Here is a 12,236-nt window from a genome sequence, read left to right as displayed (position 1 = left end):
AAAAATGTACACCGTTTTCCTCATAAAACTACACTGGTGTATTATTAGGTAGAGGGTATATATTTTTATTATGATAAAAAAATATTTGACGTCAAGTACCTGTGAAACATAACTCTAACATTTCTTCGTTTCATGCACGGAGTGATTGATTGGATTTCATTCAATTTAGTAAAACCTATAATATTGTACGAAGGTATGTACTTCACAAAGTATCATCTTTACCTTTTATGAGAGGGGGGTCCTAACAAAAAAAAACAAAAACCCAAAAAACAATCGTCCAAGGGTTTGCCATAAATTTATCAAGAGAAACAACTTTAAGAGAGAGGTGTGTGTGTGTGTTGTTGGGGGGGGGGGGGGGGGGTATGTCCGGACCTACAGCCTCTTCTGGACCCGCTACTGTTATATAAAGTTTGAGAAGTGACATCAAAATATCAAGAAATTTTTATTCTTGTTATGAAATATATTTTAAAACAAAATTTATGATACATACATATTATTGAACCAATTGCTTCTGCATCCATTACAAATTTATAGGGTACAAAATATGTTAAACACTGCAATGAAACAATTGCATCAACATGGTAATGCAAAGAATGAATGCTTCGTTATTATTAGGTACAGTGTATCTCATAATTATGAAGAGATTTGTGAACATGATAGAAGTTAGCGTCTTCCTGGCACGAATCTGCTAGTTCGTTTAATATAATATAAAGATACTTTAAAGTTACTCGTATAATGATCACTTATCAGCTCCAAAATTTCCTGAGTTGTTAGCTCACTCAGACAAATTTAAGACGGGGTTTAGTGTCGGCGCCTTGTTTAAGATGATAAAAAATATCTTAAAAAAAGCACAATCACCATTCTGACTCTCCTGCTTAAATCCATTCCACGTCGGTAGAGCGTAGTTTCTCTTCGGTCATTGCATTTATCATATCGTACCTACACTGTAGATCTTCGGTCATATTCCCTTCATGAAAGAAATGGGTCCGGAAATTGGATGTAAATGTTGTACCAATTTTATATTCCTGTATCGCTGTATTCTCAGAAATGAAAAGATATATGAATAAAATTGAAAAGTTATATATTCTCATGAAACGTTTTTAACAGCTGATTATTTTGTATCATTGCGTGGAACTTAAAGGAAATATGCACTTATGACTTGGAGAAAGGCGTCAGTTTTGGAATTTTTTTTCAAGCAATTTTTATGTCATACCAAGGATTTAGGCAAACGTTTTGACGAACCTAGTATGCAGCAGTCTTTATTGTTTTTCTGCTGTTGTTGTTTTTTGTGGATAAAATAATGAGAGTTTTCACTATGATTCAGAAGAAAATATGTTTACGTGAAGATATGAAACTGTAATGTTATTGCGAATCATGTCTATCAGAACTGATAAGTTTTATACGGATGAAACACTGACTACAGTATCAGTATTTCGAGAATTATATCCCCATAGCTTAACCAGTGATTTAATGGATAATGCTGGGTTTAGACGTTTCACATCTAGCATCAGCATATAGGCGTACCCGGTCATTATAAGGGGGCGTGGCATCAGAGGGGTCATTTATAGGTCACATTCGATAAAATTTAGACTTTTCAATGATTTAGTTTTGCGAGTGTAAGGAATAACGTAAACTGATCTTTGAACAGTGAAAATGACTACACATATCACCATATTAAAAATGTACACCGTTTTCCTCATACAACTACACTGGTGTATTATTAGGTAGAGGGTATATATTTTTATTATGATAAAAAAATATTTGACGTCAAGTACCTGTGAAACATAACTCTAACATTTCTTCGTTTCATGCACGGGGTGATTGATTGGATTTCAATCAATTTAGTAAAACCTATAATATTGTACGAAGGTGATTAGGTATGTACTTCTCAAAGTATCATCTTTACCTTTTATGAGAGGGGGGTCCTAACAAAATACAAAACCAAAAAACAATCGTCCAAGGGTTTGCCATAAATTTATCAAGAGAAACAACTTTAAGAGAGAGGTGTGTGTGTGTTGTTGGGGGGGGGGGGGGAGGGGGGTATGTCCGGACCTACAGCCTCTTCTGGACCCGCTACTGTTATATAAAGTTTGAAAGTGACATCAAAATATCAAGAAATTTTTATTCTTGTTATGAAATATATTTTAAAACAAAATTTATGATACATACATATTATTGAACCAATTGCTTCTGCATCCATTACAAATTTATAGGGTACAAAATATGTTAAACACTGCAATGAAACAATTGCATCAACATGGTAATGCAAAGAATGAATGCTTCGTTATTATTAGGTACAGTGTATCTCATAATTATGAAGAGATTTGTGAACATGATAGAAGTTAGCGTCTTCCTGGCACGAATCTGCTAGTTCGTTTAATATAATATAAAGATACTTTAAAGTTACTCGTATAATGATCACTTATCAGCTCCAAAATTTCCTGAGTTGTTAGCTCACTCAGACAAATTTAAGACGGGGTTTAGTGTCGGCGCCTTGTTTAAGATGATAAAAAATATCTTAAAAAAAACCCATTTAAATCGCCATCTGGTGATGTAGTGTCTTTTAAAGGTGCTTTTGGTCAGAACTGAACCCCCCCCCCCCCCAATAAGTTTAGACTCCCGGGTCCTTACTCCTTTCTTCATTACATGTACATTATCCTTTTACGACATCTTGCTAATCCAATTAATACATTCAATACACAAAATTATCTATAACAAACATTTAAAAAAATCAGACCCTCTCTATATATTTTATATAGCGAGGGTCTGATTCTTAGGGGTGGGGGATGGAAAGGGGGGGAGGGATCGGTCCTATCCCAAAGCACCTGTGGTGTTTTGAAAACTTTTAAGTCTTGATGTTGTGAGATTACTTAAACACTCTGCAGTCAGTACTACTTTTTGTTGTTTTTTAAATTTTGCCGTCATATATCTGATTAAATGTAACATAAACTCAATAGATTACATCATATTTATATAGTAATATAACCCACTTCAAGCACAATCACCATTCTGACTCTCCTGCTTAAATCCATTCCACGTCGGTAGAGCGTAGTTTCTCTTCGGTCATTGCGTGGACCCTGAGGTCCACGCAGAAAATAGATAAGCGAGGTTAAACCGGATGCTATGGGGAAAATTCAGCCTGCGCATGAGCTAGCTTGGTTCCTGTGCGTAATTGGTAGCTCAGGGAACAGGGAACCAGGCTAATACGTTTATCTGATCATGAATCGGGATCGGGATTCCGTGCCATATGCACACAAAAGTTCAAAGGCGCTGTAATTGTAAAGTTGTCGGTAAACAGTACAGAAACAAAGTATTCCTTTTCAAGAAATGATTGGCATGTGATATGAACTATCAGTAATATGTTTTACGGTGTGACCGTTGGGGCGAGCGCAGAAGGAGCCACGCATCTGTCATCATTGTTAAATGCAACCCGTAGACTTGCCCTAACCAAAAAACTTTGGCTTTGTCTCGAAAACTTTTACCACCGCAAGGAACCGGAAGATATGAAACTTTTATTCCAATGGTCCCTTCCTAGGCTTATACACTTAAAAACAAAAAACTACCACTGAGCATTAATAAAATGTTAAACAGACTTTTTAAAATATTTTGATAAACACAAAGCCGTTTTTTTAAATTTTTTTTATCTCTTCTTTACCTTTTAATAATGATTATTAAAATCAATAAATTGTGTGTCTGTGTTATTTCTCATTTTGTTCCTTGTTATTACCGGTGTTTTAATTATTTTCCTCTGTGACATCAATTTTGTTTTTGATCTTTTTAATTTTTGTACGCTATATAAGCGTTGTAGACATATGTGCCCTCCCCCTTTTTAGACGGTGGCTATAAATAGCCACGGTCTATTGCTACGGTCCTGACCGGAAGAGTATTTCTCACGGGGACCCTAGCGGATAACGAACGATAACTCTGTTAGGTATGCAGTGTTACACGCAATGTATTATCTATGTGTCGATTTCAGTATGATAACTAATTTTAATCTTATCAGATATTTTAAGCATTATAGCTGCTAATCATTTTGTACATATATTTAAATAATTTATGAAATTGTGTTTTATTTTAAATGAGCCGTTACCTTGTCTGCTTACGCGGTATCGATAATTTATGCACCAACTGCCAGTTGTGACGTTAAACTCTGTATCAGGACTGCATAAACTATATCACTGCGATAATTGGCTAAGAGATCTCACAATAATCGCTTCTTGTTTTTTTTTTATGATGTAAACAATTGTCAGAAACACACACAATTTAAAAAGGTTTGCCATTTCATATTTCAGCAAGTATATGCTTCATCGATAAATTCATTCATTTTCAACGCATTAATTTTAGTTGAGGAAGAATATTTATTTCTTTTGTAGCTTATTCTAAAGAATTCACAACAGATACTGATAATGAATATTAGATAAATTACATTTTATTGAACTTCAACCGATCAATGGCACACTTTCTTCTACAAGTGTTCATGTGTTCTTTTACCAAACAAAAAACTTAAAATTTACGACACAAATGTGTTTAATTTTGGACTATCCTGTGATTTACCTAATTTTGTAACCCACTCAGTCTGTAGGAACATTAATATTATTACAGGCACCTCAATATTCATCAGACAATATTTACTACTGATGTTGACGCTTTACTTGCTGCTGACTTTCTCTCAAACACGCTACTCGATCGACCTCGGATTGTAAAATTCACGTGCAAATCAAGTCGCCATTTTACATGTACATGTAAAAACAAACAACATTTTACGATGTTTCAAAGATTTTCAGTCCAGATTTTTTGTCAGCAAATAAGGGATTAAAGACATGCTGTAAAACGTCTTATGGATTTCACGGCGTATCAGCTCGTGTATCTCTAATTTGCACCAAACGCTAGATTTTTTTGTGAGAAAAAACAATCGGTTCAACTCATGCAATATTCCAAATACATTTATGGTACATTAAATTGTGAACGGAAATGTAAGACATTATAATTTTGTTCACTTAACAGTTTCTGACAAATTTTTCACACTAAACTGAAATAACGCAATTTGATGAGCGAAGTACAATCTGTGACTTTAATCCATATGTACTGCTATTAGAGAACCTTTTCTTTGGTTTGGGGGGATTTTTTCGCAAACAGATAACATTATTTACACATGTACGTAAATATCACCCCTATTGTTCTCAAATAATTTTTAACTCGCGAGTACAACTCTATTATGAGCTTTCTTCGACATTTGTTTCCATTTACAAATAGGCGGGCCTTTATAAATGCGCCAGTTTGTTGCGACTCGCAATCGAAATAAGTGTCATCATTCAACGAAATGCTACATCGGCCGTAGCGTATACATCCATGCTATATTTGCGATAAATAATGAAACATGAAGGGGATTTGCGGACCGTAGATCTATTGTATAGACTATAGTACATGCAAAGAATAAAATGAAATTTATATATACAGCTGTACGGTCAGAAAAACATGCGTTTAACTTGGATTTTGTTTGTTTGGTGTTTTTAAAAACTAATTTTGAATAATTAATCTATATTTCTTGTAAGTTTACTAGAAAAGTTTAATGTTGTAAGTAAATTATGCGTGTTAAAGTGTACTGAGAAGCGATAAAATATACATGTGACTTTCCAAAATTCATTCAAATGATTTGAATAAATCTATAGCTAAATACAATTAGACAAATGTACTTTAAAACGTTGATTAATGAAACTGCCGCGACTGAATATTGTATGATATTTTTTTCTCAAATTTTGATTCACTTTTGTTGTGAGCAAATGGAAATAATCCACTACAGTCGAAGATAAAATATTGATTGACTCTTCTGTTTCATGATGACGTGCATTCCAAAAGCAATACCAGTTATATCAAACAGGTTCTTGCAAACCATTCCGTTTTCTGTACACCTAAATGTATAACTGACTATGAGGACAAAAGCAAGTGTGATAGTCCACAAGCAAGTGTGATGATGCAACTTTTTGCTCGTGAAGAAATTGAGGGAAATGCTGTCGAGAGGGACAATAAACATACTACATGTATGCCCAAATAGTTAGTAAAAAACTGATAAGTATTTTATCATACTAAAGCTTTATTTGTTCTCGTTACTTTGAGAAATCTACAATACCTTTAAAGCACAAAAGTCCAATCCACATTTTTAAAAGTTGTTCCCCTTTGCAGGGTCAACCCAAATGTCAAAAGGGAAAAAAGGGAAAAAACCATAATTCCCCTTCTTTATACAATCAAATAGTTTGGCGTACTGTGATGAAATCGCTTTGGATTTAATTTATTCATTCAATATGTGGTGGCAACCCACATATTTAATGAGTCATCCTGGGGCAATCAAAATACATTTGTGTAGTACATGTATTACCGAAAACGGAGTTTTAATATCAACTGATATAGATACAAGCATATAGATACAAACATATAGATACAAACTTCTATACTACAAAGGCTACTGTGATAAATCTGTGGAATTTCCCCAAAAGATGACTATAAAGAGACACAACATTTGTAAAGTGTGGATTGTGAACACAACTACGATTTCCACAGAATTATCCATGTAAGTAACTTACGACCAGTTGTGCTAGTACATGTATGAGACGCTGACTTTGGATTTTCGACAACAATAATTTACATACATGTAATATGCCACTTTCAAACAGCGCCACCGTCTAACAGTACTTTCAGTACTTTGATTTTAGTGTGTGATATCCAATATTATTGAAAGGTTTGACCACATATGCAACTATAACAAATACATGTAGATATTTTAACAGTTTAATTATTTTCTTTAATTTATTCATTACAAAATGACGTGGCTACAGATAGATCTAATAACGATTAGACTTTTCTTTTTTAATAATTTTTTGTCACCTACCTAACGTATACAATGATTGGATCAATATGACAATAAATTTAGCATGGAACTTGCATGTGTATTTACTGAGCAAAAAAAAAATCATCAAAACAAAACTAATCAGCCAAAGAGTCATCGTTAATAGCGAGCGCAGTATCAGTGTTATTATTGATGGTGACTCCCAACTGAGTACTTCCAACACGTTCAGCCATTCTCCAGAAATGGTTCCAAATATGGGATTGCTTTCAGTGAAAAATGAACTTTTGATATTCGTGTTTTAATTGTAATAATATTGAAGTACAACTATTCGCCGATATAAATATGAAATTTGACTCACCAAAATTTCTTCGTTTACGAAATATTTGATTTTGAAGACCATATTAAAAACCCTGTTACGGAAGTCAGAAGTGAATTAATGCAACTAATCCTCGGCCTGTACAATAACAGTAAACTTCACTAGCCACTTTGTTTGATATCATATTGAATACGAATGACATATTTGACAGAATCATGAAGAATTTAAATTTAAGGGGAATATATTTTCAAAAATATCTTTATTTTAAGAAAATCTTTATTTTCAACAATAAAAAAGAAAATAATGCATCATCTTTCATTCAAGTTCAAATGTAAACTAGGAACAATTTCATATGTTCAATGATTTTAATTAAAATATTGAAACAACAGAACATTAATATAGAGATGTTGAGAAATTGTACATCACAAATTGATGTCAGAGGGATTTTTAAAGATAATGGCCCAAAGTTACGGAAGTTAGCAAATGACCTTTTTCTTGGAGAATATTTTTTCCAATACATTTTACAACCAAATATTAGCGAATAAAAATCAAAAACAGGTTATTCATTGTAGAAAATACATTTTTAACTTAATAAGCACGCTTTTTAACAAATTTCTTTCCTCTAATTAGTATGTAATCAACATTACATTGATTTAAAAATGTTGACATGAAATATCGGTCTAAAATAGTGAAATACCTAATTGTATTAAAATTGCATGCTCTGATGGATGTACCAAACACAATTTTGAAATATACCGGTAAAAAGTCAAACATATAAATCAGCTGTCTTTTTATATTTGATAAAAAGCTTGGATGGTTCGTTACGGATGTCAGAGATTATCATTTCACAAATATCTACTCCTATGATGTTTTAAATAGTCATGAAATTTATTGGTTATATCTTCCTAAACTTCCTTTTTTATGTGGAGGAACTGGGGTCTTATCCCCATTAAAATATGGGTTGACTGAATCCACATCTCACCTTTTTCGGATTTTCACTTATGTTTTTCCATGTTTGCCTGCTTTGCATTAATGTATATACGCATATAATGTATTAATGCATATATATACATATGTATATGCATTGTTACTAATAAGTCAACTAAATAAGGTCTGTTTTTCGCAAGTATATATAAACTCTGACTAGTTTAAGTTTCGGGTATTAGTTCTTAAAAAACTGACATCCGTAACTAATCATGTTTAAAAAAAAAAATCATGAACAGAGTATTTATCAAATATTCTGATCCGGGAATAATACCATTTCGATATAAACATGCATGCATATTAATACAACCTTGAAAAGCCAAATATATTTTGGTCACCTGATATTTTTTTTTATTAAATCACATGTTGTAGAAAACAATAAGCTTGGTGCACTATATTTCAATATAGTAAACTTTAAATAGCATATTATGCTAATATTACATGAAAAATGACCACTTTGTTGATTTTAAAACATAAGAATAGATTATCTGTCGTGGAAAATATACATAAGAAGCACTGGAATGAACAGATGCCAAATCTGTTTTTCCCCTGATATCCGTAACGCTGCAGCAAATATTTAAAAAATATTGTCAAATGATAAATTGTCTTAGGTGAATTGGTTTTAATCTGCAACTGATATATCTCTTGCAAATAAAAATAAACTAAAACAGATAAATCCACACATAATGATTCATATTTTTTCGATAGTTTAGCAAACTCTCATCATATTTTTCTCAAAAATGCACTTTGTATCAAAATATTAATTGCTTCAGTTAAGAATATCAACATTCCTTTATTTTCTAAACTCATGTTCTGTTTCGCTGAACAATCCAAATTATTATCGATGGAAAACCGAGCCCTATATCACTGATTGAAAATACTGTTACGGATGTCATACGTTAGGCCGGTCAGGGGTTTTAGTATATTTTCCTCTCACTGTACCATGCTATTACATTATTTTTCTACAGATGATGATAGATAGCTTTAGAACACTGTGTTCTCGAAAGGCATCATGAATAAGTTTTTCAAATGCCATGAATTTAGTTGAAAATTGCGTTACGGAAGTCAGGCTTTGAAATGCGTCAAGCTCAAGTTTCAATTATATAATCGATGATTTAAAAAACGCATAGATTTTCGACTGTAACTTGTATATATTTTTCTTTTAATATGCCTATGACATTCAATTACTATAATATCAATAGATATTGTTTTGAGTATCATCGCTTACTTTTAAGTCAAACACGTGTTACGGAAATCAGGACGGTTTCAGCGACAATATATAAATCGGGGGGAAAAAAGAAAGAAAAGATTGTTATCAACAGGTGTTTACTGACAAAACACGCTATGTGATGCTGAAATAAAAAATGAGTTTTAATTGTCTCTTTCATCACCGTAATGCTATTTAGTATTGCAGTAAAATTGAAATATTCACGTGCGACATGCTGAAAAATACACAAACCGATTTTTTATTGAAATAATTTGACATTATTTGACACTTCAAAGGTATCAAAATTTGTAATTTTTACTGTAGATATCTCCTGAGAAAAGTATCAGCCAAATACATTAAACGGCAAATAATAATTTTGTGATGAATGCTGGCGACAACATTATATCATAATTGGAACCATTTCTGGAGAATGGCTGGTAACTACATTCAGTACAGATGCTTGATCCACTTCTAAATGTATCGCGGGAATATAAAACGCGAGATCACTGTGACGTCATACTTAACTTTTTGCGCTCGACAGTTTTCGTAAATTGTCGGACAAATTCGGGGAAGGAAATGACGTTATAGGTACAGTTTTTTACGTAAGCATATGTGTTGTTTACTTAAATGTTTTTAAAAGGATTTTTTTTATTGTTAAATGAAAATGATGTATGCGATTTACAGGTAAGAATTTCCCTTAGAAACGCTTCCTGTTCCGCCATGTTGCTATGCACCGCAAAGGATCACTGGTATGGGATAGTAGAACGTTTTCACGCGGGTCCACAAAATTTTCTTTGAACAATGTGCAGATTTCAACTCGAATTTCCTCCGTTCGTACACGTTGTCTATGGAGCTCGCTGCGCTCGCTATTATGAAATAAGTTAATGTTATGCCGAAACTACAACATGCATCAAATTAGCTGCAGGACTGTAGCTCCCGGTCTGAAAAAATTCGGATGGACGACCTGGGAGCTACAGTGCCTCCCATAGTAAAAAACTGCAATTTACGGCGCACAAAAAATTGCGCTAGTTTTGGACTTATTAACCTTATTTTCACACAAATTCTGTAAAAATAATTAGTACCATTAAATTCTTCAGCAAATTTACTACTGATATCATCACTTTACTTGCCTCAGATTTTTTCTTAAACATGATAACCGACCTCGGAAAAAGAAGTATGTTAATTTACGTCGAGATCGAGAGTCGCCATTTTTAAATGTAAACAAACTTGCACCACTTTAGTTTACAGGGCTGTTGATGGTGTTTAAAAGACTATCAGAAGCAAGTGAAGTGACGACATCTGTAGTAAAATGTCCGAGGAATTTTTTGGGATCGAAGATTTGTACAGAATGTGTTCGTAAATGAGATTAATCAGTCCAAAACTAGCGCATTTTTTTGTGCGCCGTAAATTGCAATTTTTTACCAAGGGAGGCACTGTAGCTCCCAGGTCGTCCATCCGAATTTTTTCAGACCGGGAGCTACAGTCCTGCAGCTAGCATCAAATTGCATAATTTGCAATGTTTTGTTGTTTTCCGAATACACATGTAACTTAAATATATATTTAAGGTAGTCGAGGCTAGAGAACTTCCCGATTTAATTTTTTTAAGCATTTAAGTATGATTGAATAATTATGTCACTATAAAAGTTTGAATCTCAAGAAAAATGCATCAAAATATGAAATTTTTAATTTACACAAAGCTGTCACTGCATAGTTAACAAAGTAGTGCGAATCGTAATGTGTGCGCAAATAGTAGAATTCACCGAATGCCTGATACTATACATGCAAACTTCATTCATAGATAGATCAAAATTATTTTAGAAGTATGAATCCTTTAAATTCTGAGATAAAAAGTCAGGGCTATACATACATATATACGTAATAAAACGTACAAATTTAGTGGTTAAAAGCAGAGGGCTAGAGTCGGTGGAATCTCTGATAATCTTAAGGCTTTCACGTTTTCGTTGGAAACACATGCAAATGGTCCACGTATTGTAGTCCTTTTTTAAAGGACAGCAACTTGTTCTGTTTTATAAACTTCTCCATACTTGGAATTTACGGTCTAAAAATATGTTTTAAACATCCTGTTCTTTGCATTCACGATGGGTTGTCTTTTGTAACATTTGTAAGCGAAACCATTTTGCCTACAATGAAAGAAGGTTTATATTCTTCTTTTAAATGTGTGATTACGTAAAACTTTGTTTGAATGCCGTTCTTGGAAGAAAAAAATAAAGTACCGTATCGATTTCTTCTTAGCTGGAATTTTTTGATGTCATATATTTTTTGTTAGATATTTGAATCATTATGTAATGAAAAGGAAACCCCAGAAACATGGTTCAATTTTCGAATCACTTACTTATAAAACTTATACATGTACGAGAAGAAATTGGACACATCATAATCGATATACAAGTATTCCTTTTTCTTACCACTTCTTTGGGAAATTATGAAAATTATATTTAGATAATTTTAAACAAACACATTATTATCACTCAATTCACCTTATGTAATGCAATAAAATTCATTGTTATCTTCAGTAGTATATTCTCACTATATAACTCTATATAGACAAATAGTCAATAACTGTAATATTAGCTCGTCCGAAAAATATTGACCTGTCAATATTTTTTTGATATTGACCGGCTAGGAATAATATCTAGAGAACATTCCCTCTATTTCAAATAATCGCCTCTGATTTGTTGATTCGTAAACGATGACGTAAATAACTCTTCGCGACTCCAAAACAAGTTGACGTCGTAATAGACAGTCAGTCAAGGCAAGAAAACAACGGACGCGCAATGCGACGGTTTGCTATCATAACGGATATAAGGATTTGCGAATTACTGTGAAGTAAAATCAGGTAGAACATCTGTAATTTGATTCTTACGATC

The sequence above is a fragment of the Crassostrea angulata genome, chromosome 2 (assembly GCF_025612915.1).
Source record: "Crassostrea angulata isolate pt1a10 chromosome 2, ASM2561291v2, whole genome shotgun sequence".
NCBI lineage: Eukaryota > Metazoa > Mollusca > Bivalvia > Ostreida > Ostreidae > Magallana > Magallana angulata.
This window is presented reverse-complemented; position numbering follows the sequence as displayed.